Raw genomic sequence first — 17843 nt, forward strand, 5'->3', positions numbered from 1 at the left:
GGCGTGTTCACAGTGTTTTTCTATGGAAGCAAACTGGAAAGACAAAAGTGAGACATCAGTGCCCTTGCATAACTTATTTGTCCTGAAGGTGTTCTAGTTGTGTTATATATCAGTATTCTGTGTTGCTTTTGTGTGTGTGCTCGTGTGTCAGTGTGAAGCGTCCAGTTACACTCGACAGACCAGTCTCTTTGCATGCCTGGTGTGGGCCTTGCTACGCACACCTAACAGGAAGATGTCTCCTCGTATTTTCTCGTATACCGTATCTATATTTATCCGTCATCTGGCTTCACACTACATGCCTCATGCATGAATAATTTCTCCAATGAAATATACAGAAATACATGAAAGAGAAGTGATTGTCATTGTGAAACACTGCGGCACAGCGCACGGTGACACAACGAAATGTGTCCTCTGCCTTTAACCAGTGAGCAGCCATGACAGGGGAGTAGTGTGTGTTGACGGCGCTTTGCTCAGTGGCACCTCGGCGGATCGGGGCTCGAACCGGCAACCCCGGGAGCCCAGGTGAGGTCGGCGGCGCGCCGGGTACAGGTGCGCGGAGGAGGGCGGCGGCGCCAGCGTCCTCCAATCAGGACCGGCGGAGGTCGTCACGTGAACGAAGCCCCGGTCTAAATACTCGAACCGGCCGGGGGACGCGGCGAGAAGGAGAAAGGGAGCGGAAAAGCGGGCTCGCCTGGAGGTGCCACGGTAATTTGCCGCCGTCGCGGTCGAGTTCGGCGTGTCGCCGCGGAACTCCGCCGGGCTACCGGGCTACCGGCAGCTCGTCCCGGAGCCGGTCCTTTTAATCGCGGGCGGAACTTTGCCGTCGGTCGGTGTCCCGCGGCCTCGCCGCCTCCGTTACTGCGAGAAGATGTTCTCCGGTGGTGCTGGTGGTGGTGCTGGTGCTGGTGCGGATTAATGCCGCCGCCGCCGCCGCGCTTGAATTATTTATCAGGCGGCGGCCAGGATCGGAGGAGAAAAACGCGCACAGCCGGGTGTGTTTGTCCTTTTTAAATGTGAAGAAGCGAAGGGAACTTTTCGCCGATTGCCGAGGGAAACGTGACGTTGTTCGAAACCCGTTTTTTAAGCGGCTGTTTTTTTTTCTTTTCTTCTTACGATGAGAGATCACGTCGTCGTCGTTGTTGTTGTTGTTGTTGTTGTTGTCGTCATGTAACGTTGACGTTACCATGCCTCCTGTACGCGGTCCTCGCGCCGCGCATCGGCGATCGATCCTGTCCCGCGCATGCGCGTTCGCCTCGTTCATCTCCGGTCTCGTGTGTGCTCCGCGGGGTTGCCAGGTCACTTCTTTTTTTTTTTTCTTTTTTTTTTTTTTAAACAGTAATGGGGCCTTAAATCAAACAAGGCCGGGCAAAACACATGGAAAATATTGCCACGGCTGATTATTGAATACTTTGCCATGTATGTTTGTAATGCGTTCATTTATACTACATAAAAATATATCTACTGAGAATATTAGAACACAAATAAAATTGGATTTTGAGGTGCATGTGTAATAAATGTGGGACATTTGCACAAAAATAGTTTTTTTTGTGTGTGTGTAATTAAATGCGAATAGTCACAGTAAATTTTCGCCACAAGAACAAAAAAATCAGTTTTGGGGTCAGTCAACTTTTCGTACCACCCGTCTGTTATCCGCAACGTGTTTTAAATGGCTCTAAACTGGCTCGTCTTATTCAGGAATTTAGTGAAACGTCGTGGGGGGGTTTTTGTCGCCACCTGGCAACATTGCGCCCAGCAGCGGCCCGCGCTGGAATCAGGCTGGAGCGCAAGGCGGACAGTTCGCACCGCACCGCACCGCACCGCACCGCCGGGCGTCGCGTCTCTCCGCCGCTCCTCCCGCGACCGTCCGCCGTCAACGTGAACCGCGAAGTGAGTAACGTCCGTTTTTCCACGCGGCGCTGGCCAGCCGGGAAGTTTTTGGGGGTTCGGGGTCGTTTCTCTTACCTGGGTTCCCACGGGGAGCCGACGCTGACCGTCTTGCTCTGTTTTTTTTATCTTCTGTCCTCTGTACCAGGGACACTCTGAATTGTTGGGAACGGGTCGGCGTGTTTACCGTGACCGGGGTGACTGGTTCAATGCTGCTGCTTCCATAAAGAGCTGAAACCCCCCCGTTACCAAAAAAAATAAAATAAATTCAATTTCTCGCAACATCAGGACGGAGCCGAGCTCGCCGAACAAAAGCAGCAGCGATGACACGACGTGCTTTGATGTCGTGATATTCATATTTCATATCTGCCGGTTTTCTAGTGAATGTGGCTGGATGTAGTGAAGTATAAGCGGCCAAAAGCAGGTGCGCCGACTTCCGCGCTGGCTTTCATTTTTGCTTTTATATATATATACATATGTATGTATGTATGTATGTATGTATATATATGTACGTGTGTGTGTGTTGGCCTATATGTAAAACAGTAATATTTCACCCACGTATTGAAGCTGACATTGAGCTCACAGTGCTCGACTTGTCAGTCCAGGCCGGTCCCGTTGCCGGTGCTCCGTGTGTGAAGGGGGGGGGTTGTTTTTGCATGGGACCCCCGGGGATGAAATCTAACTTCTGGCTCTCCGGGGCCGCTGGGTAATGAAAGGTGTCTTTATTTTGGAGGACACAACGGCGTGCAGGTTCAGCAGGCAGGAGAGGTGCGGCCACGCCGCTCCGGCATGCCCGCTGGAGGTCCGGCGTCCATTATTTACGGCGTTTTGGGTTGTCCGGCCCACCAGAGTTAGTCAGGATACGGTACAGTCTCCACTGCAAAGATCAGCGAACTTCCTTCCACCACAACAGATAGCAGCTCAGTTTGTCAGAACTTCCTCTTTTAAACACACACACACGCACACACCCCACTTTTCGCTTTTCCTATCTGTTTCTCTGCATGCCATCTCCGATGCCGACAATTGCTTTTCTAGCTCCTTTTATCCATAAGTGTGTCTTCCACGGCCGGGAGGCATCTGGTTAAAATGCTCAGGGAATTTGCTCCCTGCACGGCGGCTGCACGGCGGCTGCAGAATAGCTGGTGGCCATCTGAGGTTGATTTGCAGAAGATTGCGCCACTCGCTGTAATGTATTCCACCTAGGAAACGGAGCTTCTCTCTCTCTCTCTCTCTCTCTCTCTCTCTCCTCCCTTCCTCCTCTCTGTTCAACCTCGGGGTGTCAGCTGGACACCACCGGGTGGCAAAACGCCGGGGCGCGGGTACTGGTGAAGAGGATCCCCACCTATAGACACCTGGGCGGTGACGCCGCGGCGCACGTCCGTTAACGGTCAGGAGTGGGACACGTTGGAGCGAGGGGGGTGCTCTCGGCGCTGGCCGTGGAGCCGGCGGTGCGCCGCGTGATCATGGGGCCCAGGAGCGGAGCAGCACCGCACCGTCCTAATGCACTTGTCCGTGTCACGTACATGCTGTGTTTTTAGTTTTTTAGTGTGTTTTTGAAGTCATGGGCTCACAATCACAATTAATTTGGCGTGTTCTTTATGAAAAGGCCATAAATGGCGATAGAAAAAGTGATTTGGTCATTCTTTTTCGCTCAGACGGTCGGATCTGGAATTTCTCCCCTTATGATGTCATAAGGGGAAAGGTTACCTCCCCTTTGTCATGCTTTTTCCGCCAAGAGAATTTCCCGCCCCTCCCCTAAAAAGTCTCAGAAGAACCAGCTGGGTTTTTTTTTTTTTGGGGGGGGGGGGAGAAATGGCAGACATTACTACTTCCTGTCTGCGCCAATATTTATGGTTGGTGAATGGTGTTGATGGTGCCCCCATACTTCTACAGGCCACTCTCCTCCACGTCCTGTCTCTCTCCTCCTCATTTGCATTTCAGGCTACGCCGTAAAACCGGAAAGGCAGCACGTGCTTATCTGAGGGGACAGGTAAAGGGAAAAGGTCCCCCTGCACGGCACGTGGACGTCGAGACGTCACCGGCCACCCGCTCACGATGTGCTTATTCTCAGGGACAACGTCAGTTTATCACCATAAGCTGCTGTCTCGGCCGTTTATTTAGTCGTCCCCTGCTGTGTAGCCGCTGCAGGACGTGGGCAGCATGTTGGCAGCGTGTTGGCGGGTTCTGGTCGCGTTTTGGTATTTTTCAACGCTGCACACTGTGTGTTGAGGCGCTGTGTTCGGGTCCATGGGTGAGACGGAGGAGGTGGATTCCTTCCTTGGGCTTCTCTACCTTCCTCTCTCTCTCTCTCTCGCTCGCTCGCTCACCCCCTCCTGCTGATCTGTGCTATTCCTGTACCGTGTGCGGAGGTGACGACGCTCCGATCTCGCGACCGGAGGGCAGGTAGCTGGCGTCTTCTGAGCGGAGGGTTCGGGGACGAAGGAGACGTGGGGGCGAGAGATGGGAGGAGAGGAGCAGCCGGGCTGATGATGCACTTTTTCTTGCTAAAGGAGGGATGCTTGTATTCCCAGGTCTGAAGATGGTGCATAAATCACTTCTGTGCGTCAGGATAGTGAACAGGGAGCTACAGGCAACACACACACACACACACACACACACCCAGCAGCATCTATTAACAGTTTGTTATTCGTTTTTTTCCACCTCTTATGTTAATATTAATGTATGAAGAAATAAAGCGGAAAGTGCTGGGAAGGTCATCCAGGGTTTGGTTTTGGTAATGTGGAGTGTAGGTGTGTGTGTGTGTGTGTGTTAAGTCCCTGACTGGGGGAAAGTGGTCTTCACTGCTCTGTAAACACAATGCGATAGACAGAATGAACCTCAAGCATCTGACAGTGGTGGCAGCAGCATGGACTGAAACATTTCCAGAGATGAGAAGAAAGCAGACCCTCTATACACACACACACACACACACACACATCCATGGCCATGTAAGGCAGCTGAGACGGAGCGCAGAGCCGTGGCAGGTCACCACGCCGCCAGCGGCACAGGATAAAAAGCCTAAAAGGACAGAGGGACGCGAAGCAGCAGCCCTGCCTCACATTAAGTAACGGTGGGTTAAGGACAAGCGTACAAGAATGAAACACACACACACACACACACAACAAAAAAAACCTTTCAGCAGCCAGACCATTCTCTCTCTCTCTCTCTCTGTCTCTCAGCCTTTTAAAAAATAAAGCTCTCAGATGATTGGTGGATGGGGGGTATTATTAAAAAAAACAGGCAGCCCTCAGCTTCATGTGTGATAATGGATTTTCAGGCTGCTTCTCAGGAAGGCCTGTGGTGTGTGTGTGTGTGTGTGTGTTAAGAGAGCCATTGGGTGTCTGGTCTGTCAGGCCGGCTTCTCCTCTGTCCTCTCAAATCATGTAGGTCAGCAGAGCCAGATGCACCCCACTCTGCCCTCTGCTGCCCCTCTGGTTTCCTGGGTTCGGATCATGGCTGAACAAGAACCCAAACCGCTGCAGTTACTTTAGTACCGAGTGTTTTAGAAATATACATTTTGTCAATCTCGACTTGAGCAAAAACCCCAAATAAGGGATCAGTTCAGGTTTCGTTGGGTAGTTGTGTCTTCTCAGAAGCTTTGCTGGCTTCGTAATGTGACGTCCCTCCACGTTTTTTCCCCCTCCCTTGTTAAAATGATCCCGCTGTCAGGCCGCAGGTGACTTTTCTTTTCCCGTCTCTCTTTGTTCTGAAGCTGCAGCCATTGTAAGCAACGGCCAGGGTTTCACATCTCCAAAAGCAGACGTTAAAACTCCCGAAACGCATTTGTTTATGCAAAGCTGTCATCTGCCCTGTCTCCAGTTGGGTCGGGAGCACAGACACCTGGTCCGCCTGCTCCGTTCCTGTAACGCTGCCTAGCGGTTCACGTACGTGCCATTTTATTACAAATCTGTTCTATCGTGTTCCACGTTAAAATTATCTGGGGGAAAAAAAAAAAAATCCTACATCCCACACTTTCTAGAAAGTGAGGGCAAAAGTATTTATTTATTTTCTTTCTTCTACACTTACATAGTGTAGACACAACACACACACACACACAATCTACTATATAGAGGGTTATGTATATATAATATTATATATATATACATATATCACCAAATTGCGATATACCCCCCTGTCATGTTTTACTTTATGTTTTTTTGGATCCAGCTGCTGGAATTTTGAGTTTGTGTGTGTGTGTGTGTGTGTGTGTGTGTGTTGGACCTGTCTGTTGTCAAGAGATTAATCACTGTTTGCAGCATACGCTGAAAATTTGCGTAATTGTCGGTATAGATATTCAATTAAACACTCCGAGTCCGAGTGGCTGGCTATCGGATGGTGCCATAATTTAATAAAGGGAACTCCGGCTTCGCTCCGGCTGATTTTATAAGTGGCCTGGCAGTGGGAGGAGGGGGTCTCTCTCTCTCTCTCTCTCTCTCTCTCTCTCTTTCTTTCTCTCTGTCTCGATTGGCTTGGTACTCCGGGATGGCGTTCACCTTCTTGGCCCCCCGGCGAATTAGCCAATTACACCGTGGTTGTGCGATTGCCCGTCGCACTATTAGCGAGATGAAAGGGGACCTCTGTTTGCCCGGTAAACGAGTGTGGTGAATATTGATAAAGACGAGTGGGTCCCTGGCAGCGGGAGAGACCCTCTTTGTGGTAGTGCTGCTTGCTGGGGCTTATCTTCCTCTTGGCTCTGTGTGTGAATTACCTGTCCTGTGTGTGTGTGTGTGTGTGTGTGTGTCTGAGCACCCGACCCTTGTCCTAATTGTCAGAAATGATCTGATTTGCTGACGTCTCATGTTTAGCTTTCTCACCACCGTCTGACTTAAAACTGGTTTTAAAAATGGATGTATATTGTGTGTAGGGTTTGAGCAAGGCGTGTACAGTCTGCAATGGATGAGTATATAAATAGCTCCGCCCTGTGCGCCTCGATGGTTCGTTTGGATGGTGCTCAAGCACCAAAACAGATGGAGCCGAGGCAGGGGACGGCCCGAGGTCCTGGAAGCTCTGCCTGAGCCGGCAGATTCACTGGGTGCAGCAAAGAACAGGGGCAGGTTCAGGCCCACCCTACTGGAGACATCCAGGTGGCGGGCATTCACACCCCTCCCCAAACCTCTCCTGGCACTGACTGTCTGGCAGCGCATGGCTGCTCCTGCGTAAAAAAGTGTCATGAGGTGATTTTCTGTTTTTGTGGCCGCATGAATGCTCATGCACACAGATACACAAATGCAAAACTCTATTATTTTTAAAAACCCCATGACCCACCCTTTTAAAAAAGGGGTGTGCTGCTCTTTCAAAATGTTATTAAAATATAGAAATATTCAGAGGAACGTAACTTTTATTTCATGAAATAAACCTGTAGTAACACATTATTTAGCCACAGAGACTCGGTTGGTTGCTTTCGAACAGGACCTGTCTGCCTGAGGTGCATGGCTGATAGTGAAATTTCAAACTCTATACCAATACTAAGGAGAACAAAAGTCAGACCACTAATATATATTATAACGCACGAACAAATAAGTAAATACATACACTTTAAAAAAACATAACGTACTCCTCGTTTTTCATGCTGCATATCTGGAAAAATATATATGAACAGGTACAGCTTTTTAAAAGACCAGCTGTCTTTGCCCGCTCATCGAGCGCTATACTTCGTTTCGCCTCCTAAGCGTTTTCACATCTCGCTAATCACCCGACGACGGTGGCCGAGAATCGCAGATCAAATTTTACAACATGCGAAATACTTTCACTTGTCACCGAAAACAAATTTACAAGCGGCGAATCGTATGGAAAGGATAGGTACTATAGACCAGAAGTTTGTGTTTGCTGCAGAAATATGTTTAAAGTAGTGCCGGTGGTGAGCGTGGCGGCCTGACCCGAGTACAGCGTTGCTCCGGGTCGGAGTTTCACGATGCACGGTGTGGCCCCTGGCAGCCTTGTTAGCATTTGTTGGGTTTTGAACTTCGCACTAAATTAATTTTTCTCTGGGTGTCCGTTCCTCCAATGAAGGGAAAAACGGTCTGTGTTCAGTCCGCACTTACCTGACGCCACAGACTGATTCCGTATGTTTCTGCCGTTTGGGGCGTGCAAGCTCATTTTAGCAAATGAAAGGGTCGAAAGGGTTGTATTTGAAAAGCTCGCATGACCAAGTAAAACAACTGATGGGATGCATCGATATCAAAACAAGCAATCGAATCATGAGACCAGTGAAGGTTCACACCTCTAATGTAAACATTGGCTCCTACATTGGCTGCCCGCTGCAGTGCCTGTTGACATTTGGGACATGGGGCAGTGGTGGCCTAGCGGTTAAGGAAGCGGCCCCGTAATCAGAAGGTTCCCGGTTCGAATCCCGATCCGCCGAGGTGCCACTGAGTACCGTCCCCACACACTGCTCCCCGGGCGCCTGTCATGGTGCCCACTGCTCACTACGGGTGATGGGTTAAATGCAGAGGACAAATTTCACTGTGTGCACCGTGTGCTGTGCTGCTGTGTATCACATGTGACAGTCACTTCACTTTATTACTATTTGTTGCCGATGATTTCCGCGAGCCGGCAGAACATTAAGTAATTTTCTGGAATTGCTGGAAATGACTGCCTCTAGTTTGTATGGAGAGCGGTTCGGTTACTCCTCTAATCTGACCGGTTGAATGTGGCGCCAAAATGCACCTGGGATCGCACATCACTTCATTTCTATGTTACCTTTGCTTGCACGTTGCCAGGCAACCACAGCACGCCAATGAACTAAATTTCTCTGCGGAAGAAATGGTTTTATAATCAAGACATTAAAATTTTCAATAGTATAGCAGTATTTATTCCCTGCTTTTGTAAACCGCACACTGCACACCACTTTGGTTATTAAGTAGGATTTATCTCACGGGTTCACTGAGTAGAGGAGGAGGTCCTTCAATGTGAACTTCATGTCAAGCCATGTTGACTTTGTTCCTCTGTTTCTTTTTAGTTGAAATGAGGAACTGCCGGGTGGCAACAGGAAACTGATCGGTTTTGAAAGTAAAACTTGTTAGTAGAAAGTGGTGGGGGAAATAGTGGGGGGGGAGGCTGGAGTTTTGGACCCCAGCTGTAACCCGTTTTTGCGCGGTGCCTCGTGACCCTCCGTGTCACCGAGAGATCATCTTTAGACCTAAAATAGAAGAATTTCACGAATGACCCCCCCCCTCCCCCAAGCACAGTCATGCTCTTCTCACCCACGAACCCCACCCCACCCCACAGCACTGTGGCAGAGCGCACGCTCCGGGGCTCGGGGTGGCTTCAGAGCTCCTCCGTGGGGATCCTTGGACCAGCAGTGTCTCTTGATAAGCTTCTTAAGGCTGCGTGTAATTGGAAATCTCCACCACCTCTGATGAGAGCCTGCGCTGCATATCCAGGCCTCATTTCTACCTCCTAAATTCAGACACACACACACACACACGTTCAGTCACTCTGGAGGGCAGCTCCGAGTGTGTTTGATGTTTCCAGGCCAAGGTGAGTAGGGATGAAGGAGCAGAGAGGAAGTGTGTGTTTCCACGTATTGACGGTGCAGCGCGTGCCTCCTTCCACCTGGGGGGCTCAGGCGTGATGGATAATTATGTTCTAACACCCTGGCATCTGCCACCAGCAAGGTGGTACATATTGATTTATTATCAACAAGCTTCTCTTCTTTTTTTTATTTATTCATGAAAAAGCCTCCCACGTGTAGGCCGTTTAGTGTTGGTTTCAGGTGCCGTTTTTATTTGATGACTCCATTTTGGTAGAATATCTTCTGCTTGACGCTTTGCCACTGTGAGAGTCTGTAATGGTTAACACCTTAATCACCGAAGTGTGCCAGATTTAGCTAGTCCATCATTGCATCCGTTTCTCTTTCGTAAAGAAAACTTTCGTTCTTAGCCGTGCTGTATCTTTAGCGTTATCTCCAGCTAATCCGGGAAAACCTGTAATCTGCTTGCCTGCTGGATTACATAAGATCCACCCGCTTTAACAGGTGGACGGTGCAGAAGCCAGAGGCCCCTGCGTCTGCAGACCGGCACCGCCGGCACCCCCCCGCCCGCCGCCCCTCCACCGGGTCTCAAGTCTCGCAGGTTGCGTCACGGCCCTCCACTCAGCAGCTGCTATTTCGGATTCTGCGTCCCGTCCCCCGGCCTATTTACGTCTCCGCCAGCCGAAACTCAACCGGCCGCGCCCCCACCAACCCCACCGGCCAGCTATCTCGCGCCGGCTCCGAGTGATTGTCCTCCGACAATCAGGCTGAGTTGTTAATTGGCGTGCTGGTCCTGGGCATTGATCGATCGCTCGCTCGGCGGACTGATGCCAAGTGGAGGAGGAGAGAGGAGGCGCACGAGATGGAGTTAGGATGCGGTTCGGTGGCGCCGCGCAGCTGCGATCCGATTGGCTGGTTCGGCCGGGCTCGCTGGGAATACTCTGACCCAGTTTGCTTTCAGGAGGAGATATTTTTACATATTAGCACGCGAAGGAGACAATGGCTTCATCCTCACGTCCCTCCCCCCTCCCTCGCCGTAATGAAGGAGGGGGCGTGTGAATGTCCCCCCGCCGTCCTGCTAGCACCATATGTCAGGTGCGACATTTCAGCCTTGAATTCCCGGGAGGAGTAAGGTGACACTTTGTGTGGCTGTGCATTGACAGTTGGGCGCACGCGACACACACACACACACACACACACAGTTTGTCTGTGTCAGATGCTGGTCTCTCAGCAGGGTTTTGCTGAGGTAGTAGTGGGATGGTGCAGTCTCTGGAGGCCCGTGTATGAGTGCGCTGTGCCCTTCAGACCTGTAGGGGACTCCGGGAGTCAGGCCCCTCTGAGCCCGTACCTGTAACGCGTCCGCGGTCTGAATTACCGCGGTGAGCTGCTCCCGTATTGCGCAGGGATGGAAAGAGGAGAAAATGGCGGTTTGACGGAAGGTAGAAAGGGACGCCGCAGTTCCTCAAACACCACAGCTGAGCCGGCGGATCTGATTCAGCTTTTTCTGACTGCGTAGCGCACAATTTAAATGAAGGAAATCTGTCTTTTCTGCAGGTCTTCTACAAACTCTTGAGAACTGGTCTTAAGATCTGGCTGGATGACAGAGGTGTCATTAATGTGTGGAAACAGCAGCCATATCTAGAGATGCATTGATTTGACTTTGAAACGGTTTTGAAGATGTTGTCATCAGCAAAATTGTTCATGAAAATGAAATTAATCAAATCACCATAATTCACTTAACTGCACTTTTCAGCGAATCAGCAAGCATGGGGTGGTAGTAGCCTAGTGGGTAACACACTCGCCTATGAGCCAGAAGACCCAGGTTCAAATCCCACCTACTACCATCCTGTCCCTGAGCAAGACACTTAACCCTAATTTGCTCCAGGGGGGGACTGTCCCTGTAACTACTGATTGTAAGTCGCTCTGGATAAGGGCGTCTGATAAATGCTGTAAATGTAAATGTCCAAAATCATTCATACCCACAACCAGGGGCAGTGGTGGCCTAGCTGTTAAAGAAGCAGCCCCGTAATCAGAAGGTTGCTGGTTCGAATCCCGAAGCACCAAGGTACCACTGAGGTGCCACTGAGCAAAGCACCGTCCCCACACACTGCTCCCTGGGCGCCTGTCATGGCTGCCCACTGCTCACCAAGGGTGATGGGTAAATACAGAGGACATGTTTCATTGTGTGCACCGTGTGCTATGCTGCAGTGTTTCACAAGGACAATTACTTCACTTTTAATGTTTTTTTTTCTACTGATTCCACCATTTAAGAAAATATTTGAGTAAATATTCATGCATGTTTTCATTCTACACATAAGTGCAAGATACGTTTTCCTGAGTCTGCTGAACTGTTGAATTGTGGTGCTTGACCTAATAATTAATGACTTCCTTATCATTCCAACTCTGCCCTGCCTCCACCGTTGCAAGAAGAGGGGGCACGAGTGGTCCGTGCATGAGAGGAAGGACTCCTCAGTGAACAAAATCGGTCACTAATAGGCCCCAAACAAGCTTTACTGCACACGTTCATGTAGTCAATAACTCTTGATTTTGTTTATTTCATTCCAATTACAGACTAATAAAGGAATCACAAGGCAGAATAGGACCTGTTAAAACACAACACAATCTCATTTGCTTTTTAATTACTTCTGATAAAATGGACTGAATTCCAGTGGATTTTGCTTATGCAATATCAATATCTTGGGAAAAATATACAGCTCTATGATTTTAAAAACATTTTCTTTGTTTTTAATGTAATATTCAGTATCATTTCACTTATGAATGAGACTCCTACCATATAACTGTGTTTATGTGTGTTGTGTACTTCAAGGGAACCATGTAAATAATGTAAAGGTTTGTAAAAATTTCTTTGTCAGATGGACCAAAGGAAAGTCACCATTAGTGTGTGTGTGTGTGTGTGTGTGTGTGTGTGTGTGTGGCAGTGGGTTGTGCACACAAGCACCATATTTTGGTAGAGGGCTAGGAGGGTCTCAACATTTCATTTACTAGGAAAGCAAAAACGGGGGGTTGGTATGAGGCCGTTCAGCTGTTGCTATGGTAACCGCAGAAGTAAAATAATGGGGCATGGCCCGGATACCGCTGAATGTGGGGGCCTTTCTTTTTTGGGGATGTGTTAAATGGGTGTCTTGCTACAACGATTGCTAGACAAGTCTGGCTACATTAATGTAATTGCACTGTGTGCTGTTATTACAGTCTATCTAATTTGGAAAGAAACGCGTGTGTGTGTGTGTGTGTGTGTGTGTGTGTGTGTGTGTGTGTGTGTGTGTGTGTGTGTGTGTGTGTGTGTGTGTGTGTGTGTGTGTGTGTGTGTGTGTGTCAGGGACAGGGACAGGTAAGATCCCAGCTGTGCCCTACATGTGAGGATCACTGCCTTTAATCTCTGTGGTCCTGCCCATGCCAGGCTGGCTGGCCTCATCGTTGCCTTCATTAAATCTTCGTTTTTATATATATCTCGCTGGCTGTAGGTCACATAATCTACTTTGTGTGACCTTTTCGCTGGCCCATGTGCCATCTGAGGGTTGAAAAGGCCCTTTAGTGCATGCTGAGTCAGTGTAGCAGCACTTTGCAGTGCAGTGCTGCATTCCTGAGTGTCCTGGCGGGAGGGGGATGATGGGTAAATATTTGGGCCCTCAGACACACCTGGCATAAATTACGAGCGGCTGTGGCGCTTTCGAGACGTCTGCCGTAGGCAAGGCGTCAATGGCGGCGTTGCTGCTGGGTGTTTGTGCAGAGCGGGACCGAGAAAACAGAGGGTCCTTTGTGCGGGGGGGACGTTCCCCTGCCCCCTCCGTCCCACCTCTACAATCGGCCACTGCGCCAGCGGCCTCACCCCTGCAGCGCTAGGCCCAGGCTCCCGGGGGCTGTTCATTCAGCCCAGTGAACTCCGGATTCGCCAGGGGGGCGTCCGGGAGAAGCTCCGCTCGCGTTTTAAAAACGTTCCTCAAACGAAGGGGGTTGATCCTGCTACCGACAACTTGTCCAGATGTGCAAATGAGTGCAGTGTTGGTGCCAAGGCTCTCCTGGATGCAGCGTCTTATGGGGCTGCTGTTGTGGAGTCATGTTGCTTCAGTTCACCATGGTCAGCACCTGCTTTCCTGTCTGTCTGTTTTCTGGCCACCAATACTGAGGAGCAGTAGGTACAACGTAAAACTATTCATATTTAATCAATGGTTTCATGCATTTTTATTAGCCAGGAAGGATTCCTCCCAGTAATTTAGTTCCAGGGCAGTGGTGAACTAGTGGGTAAGGAAGTGGACCGGTAACTTGAAGCTTGTCTAATCCCAAGCTGCAAGGGGGCGACTGAGCAAAGCACCGTCCCCGGGTGCCGGTCATGGCTGCCGGCATTTACAGCATTTACCAGACGCCCTTATCCAGAGCGACTCACAATCAGTAGTTACAGGGACAGTCCCCCCCCGGAGCAACTTTGGGTTAAGTGTCTTGCTCAGGGGCATGATGGTAGTAAGTGGGGTTCGAACCTGGGTCTTCTGGTTCACAGGCGAGTGTGTTACCCACTAGGCTGGTACAAAGGCATCATGGAGCTAGATGTGGCTGGAATAATGTATTTTACTGTGCGCTGTGATGTGTATAGTTATAATTGTATTTTCATTTACATTTACGGTATTTATCAGACGCCCTTATCCAGAGCGACTTACAAATCAGTAGTTACAGGGACAGTCCCCCTGGAGCAATTTAGGGTTAAGTGTCTTGCTCAGGGACACAATGGTAGTAAGTGGGATTTGAACCTGGGTCTTCTGGTTCATAGGCGAGTGTGTTACCCACTAGGCTACAACCACCCAGTTCAGTGCTGGCCTTGGCTTCAGACAAACTAGAAACCATCTGGGGCTACGTTTCCCTAACTACATTAGCACCTTACGTGGGATTCACGCTGCTAAAACTGCTCCAGTGTGTCAATATTCTTTAGTGTCTCATGCAGGAAGCTTGACTTTTGGTCAGGAATGCTTCCAGAAAAAGGGAGAAGGGCAGGTTTAGACCTCATTGTGCCCTTTATGTGGACCAAAAACTGGTTTAATATTCTGCATGCAGCGAGCGAGGGAGCTGTGTGTGAACTGCCCCTCACTGTTGTCTTTCTGTCTCTTTAAGTTTCCTCTAACATGTCTCTGAATCGGAGAACCGTCTGCTCTTGTGTAAGACCTTGCAGATCTTGGATATGCTCTGGCTTTGCAAGTCAAATGCGGTTCAGCGGAGTCTGGTAGGTCTGCGCCCGCACGAGTGTTTTGCCTCTGGAGGCGAGATAAGAGCCGTCATTTTATCCACTCACAGCGTTTAATCTTTACACTTCCTCGCTATTATTTCCTCTTTAGGACAAACCTGTTCAGCTTCCATGGAAATGATCGTGATAAATTATGCCATCTCTCTGTTTGCCGCTCATTTAACCATTATGGCTCGAGTTGTCTGGTGGTCACTGGTTTAATTTCTTCCTGCTCTGAGATCTTCTTGACCTTTTATCTGAGGGCTGAATCCCTCCACAGAATGACGAGACGGAATATATATTGTCTGGTGTGTAAAACATCCCACCGCCGCATCTGAATGGCGTAAATAATATCTGGTGAGCAAGTGGACCTGGTCACAAACGGACCGTCGATGAGTTGAGTAATGGATGGCTGACAAACCGTTTACAGGAGCAGATGGGATAAATTGTCAGTAAAGTGGACGGTGAGTTTAAACCCGAGTTCCAGGATGGTTGTGACGGTGGGAGAACCACATCTGGTCGAGGCTGACAAGCCACTTATTGGGATTCTCTACGTTGTGCTCCCATCTGTAAGTGGCAGATGCCCCCTTCACAGATCCGTGGATTTGTGTTTGTCTGAGAAATCAATTCCATTCTCTGCTCGAGAAAGAGTGCAAGCTTTCCCCATACCGAAACGACATCTCTCTCTCTCTCTCTCTCTCTCTCTCTCATACACTCCATTTCTACATGTCTCCCTCTGCATTCCCATTTAGCGCGTGCTCCTGGGATACACCACCTCCATTTGTTATTTCAGGAATTAAATCTGCGGTCATTCAAGTCCGTGCAAAATACACATTTCAGTGGAATCTACTGGTTTCCCGCCCCTCCTCTCAGACCATTGCGTGACGTGATGAGACATCGTTTTTGATCATGTGTGCCAACACCAGCCAGCAGAAGAGAATTCTCTGGAATATCACTGATTCGGCTGCTCAAATTCGTGCCAGAAATGTCTTTTGAAGTGAATATCTAAGCTGTAAAAGAGCCCAGCAGTGGGGTAAATGGATCTTTCAAGCCCAAAGCAACTGAAAGGCCTCTGCAGTCAAGTTCTGCCTATTTGACCTTTCTGGCTGATGAGACTGTCAGGGTTTGAATTAGAGCGTCATAGAGCCAGAATATGTGGTCCAACTGGTCCATCATGTTTTTTTTATCAAATTTTTTACCATAAAATATTGAAAAGCTTTTATACTCTAAATAGCACAATACTCATTTACTAGGAAAGGATGGGAATAGAATATCCCAAAAACTGTCCTGCATTCATGGATACACACTGTGACCAAGGTATTGTTCTGGAACCAGCTTTGTGATACACAGCCCTACTCACAATGCTCAGTGATATTTGATAATGGTCAGGATAATAAAACTGAGAGAATTTATATGCAAGCTCATAATAATTATGCAGTATAATATCAACATATCACCCAGCACTACAACATTACTATAGTCGGGGGTTGCCATAATGCCACTGTCAAGTTCAGTTGGTTCAAGGTGGTGCTTCATAGTCTTCATAGGCAGACTGGACTGATATTACCTTTGTTTGCAAAGTTTTCTGCCAAATTGTGCAATTATTGCTATAATATTGTATTCTACAATCACAATAGAACCTCTGCAGTTAAACTGCTTCTATTGTAAATGGTTTCACAAATGGATAATATTGGAATTTCAACCAAATCCCATTTTATACTGTAACAACCTAGATTAACAAAAACCAAAAGGTCACAATCTATTATATAGATTGGTTGAAGGCCATTCTGCCATTCTGTTTGGCAGAAACCTCAGAGAAGGTGAACCTGTGGGGTGGGTGGAAGATATGTTCAAACTGGTTCATCCTGTTCATCCTCATCAACACCTCCAACGGAGTTTACTGTGACATACTTCCTCCTCCAGCTTTTACATGAATGCAAATTTATACTCCCTGTTTTTCAAATCAGTGACCCCCATACAAGATTCCAGTATTTGTACGATCAATGAGAGAAAAAAAATAATAAAGTTAAAAACCTAGTAAACTGAGTGTCCGGGTATTAAAGATGAGATGAGATGGAGGTGTGGACGTGCCGGGTCCAATACCACTCTGGTGGGGAGAGTCATGCCTGTCCTGCCTGGCGCCTCCTGCCATTCATCCAGCTGCGTCAGTGTTCTACCACAGGACGAGTAAATAAATTATTTATTTCTAACTCGTATTGACATGAGGTGCTGTTGTCCATCAGTAGGACTGACATTCACCACAGTGGACACTTATACCGACCCTTGTCATCATACTCAGACATTTAATAGTTTTAATAGGTGTCCATGACGTCTGTGTCAATAATGTGGCCTGGCTGGTATATTTTTTGTCTGCAGAAGTAAATGAGCTTTTGAGCTTCATGCAGACAAATGGTTCATGCTTACATTTTAGTCCCCCAGACATTCTGTTTCCAGCTCATTGTTATAAATATAGCTTATTGCCATATTTTTGTATGCATGTATGAACATGGTATGTGTTAGGATGTCATTTATGTGAAAATAAGAGCGATTAGATGTCAGTGAAGGTGCACTTCACCCATTGTTTCTTCTCTTTTCCCCTCATGTTCAATCTGTACTCCATTGTTTTAGTTCCTCTCTCCGTTTTTGTGCAGTAACCCAGTCTCTTTGATTTTAGGGTAATTATCTCTGTTTTATACCTTTGCTAGCAATCCTCTCAGCACGCTCAATAATGCAAATTGTCTTTCCATAGAAACAGGAGATCAGGGGCTTCACACGATTCCAACAATTAGCATTGTGCAATCACAAACGTTGATTACAATCATCATGAGTTGTGAAGCTTGCGCGTCTTGTACCCTGAGATGCACTGGACTTACGTTCAGACTGGCGCCTGAGCTAGTAAATCTGCAGTGGAATTATTTTTCCATCATTCGGGCTGTGCCACTTGTTGACTGGTTTTGTCCAGGGGACATTGGTGTGCTGCTTGAGCAGATGGTGACAATATGTAATATATCTGGTATATTACATTATATTCTACCTCTACCCAATACTACATTTCACTATTGGTTGCAATTTATTGTGAAAAATATAAGATCAGTAGATGCCATGTTACTCAGACAGCGCCATCTACTGAGGTCTCCTTGAGCAATATACCATCCCCACACACTGCTCCCCGGGCACCTTTCATGGCTGCCCACTGCTAAGGGTTAAAAGCAGAGGACACATTTCGTTGTGTCACTGTGTGCTGTGCTGCAGTGTATCACA

At 48.3% G+C, this 17843-nt stretch overlaps 1 long non-coding RNA gene across 1 annotated transcript in view; it reads left to right on the forward strand.

Annotated features, from left to right (window-relative positions):
• The first annotated feature begins 280 nt into the window (after positions 1–280).
• The window catches only part of LOC114773373 (uncharacterized), a 37827-nt gene continuing 20264 nt past the window's right edge, over positions 281–17843 (forward strand). Inside the window, exon 1 of the long non-coding RNA XR_003744318.1 lies at positions 281–705. This is a non-coding gene — a long non-coding RNA (uncharacterized LOC114773373). The remainder of the gene's footprint in view (positions 706–17843) is intronic.

The sequence above is a fragment of the Denticeps clupeoides genome, unplaced genomic scaffold (assembly GCF_900700375.1).
Source record: "Denticeps clupeoides unplaced genomic scaffold, fDenClu1.1, whole genome shotgun sequence".
Lineage (NCBI taxonomy): Eukaryota > Metazoa > Chordata > Actinopteri > Clupeiformes > Denticipitidae > Denticeps > Denticeps clupeoides.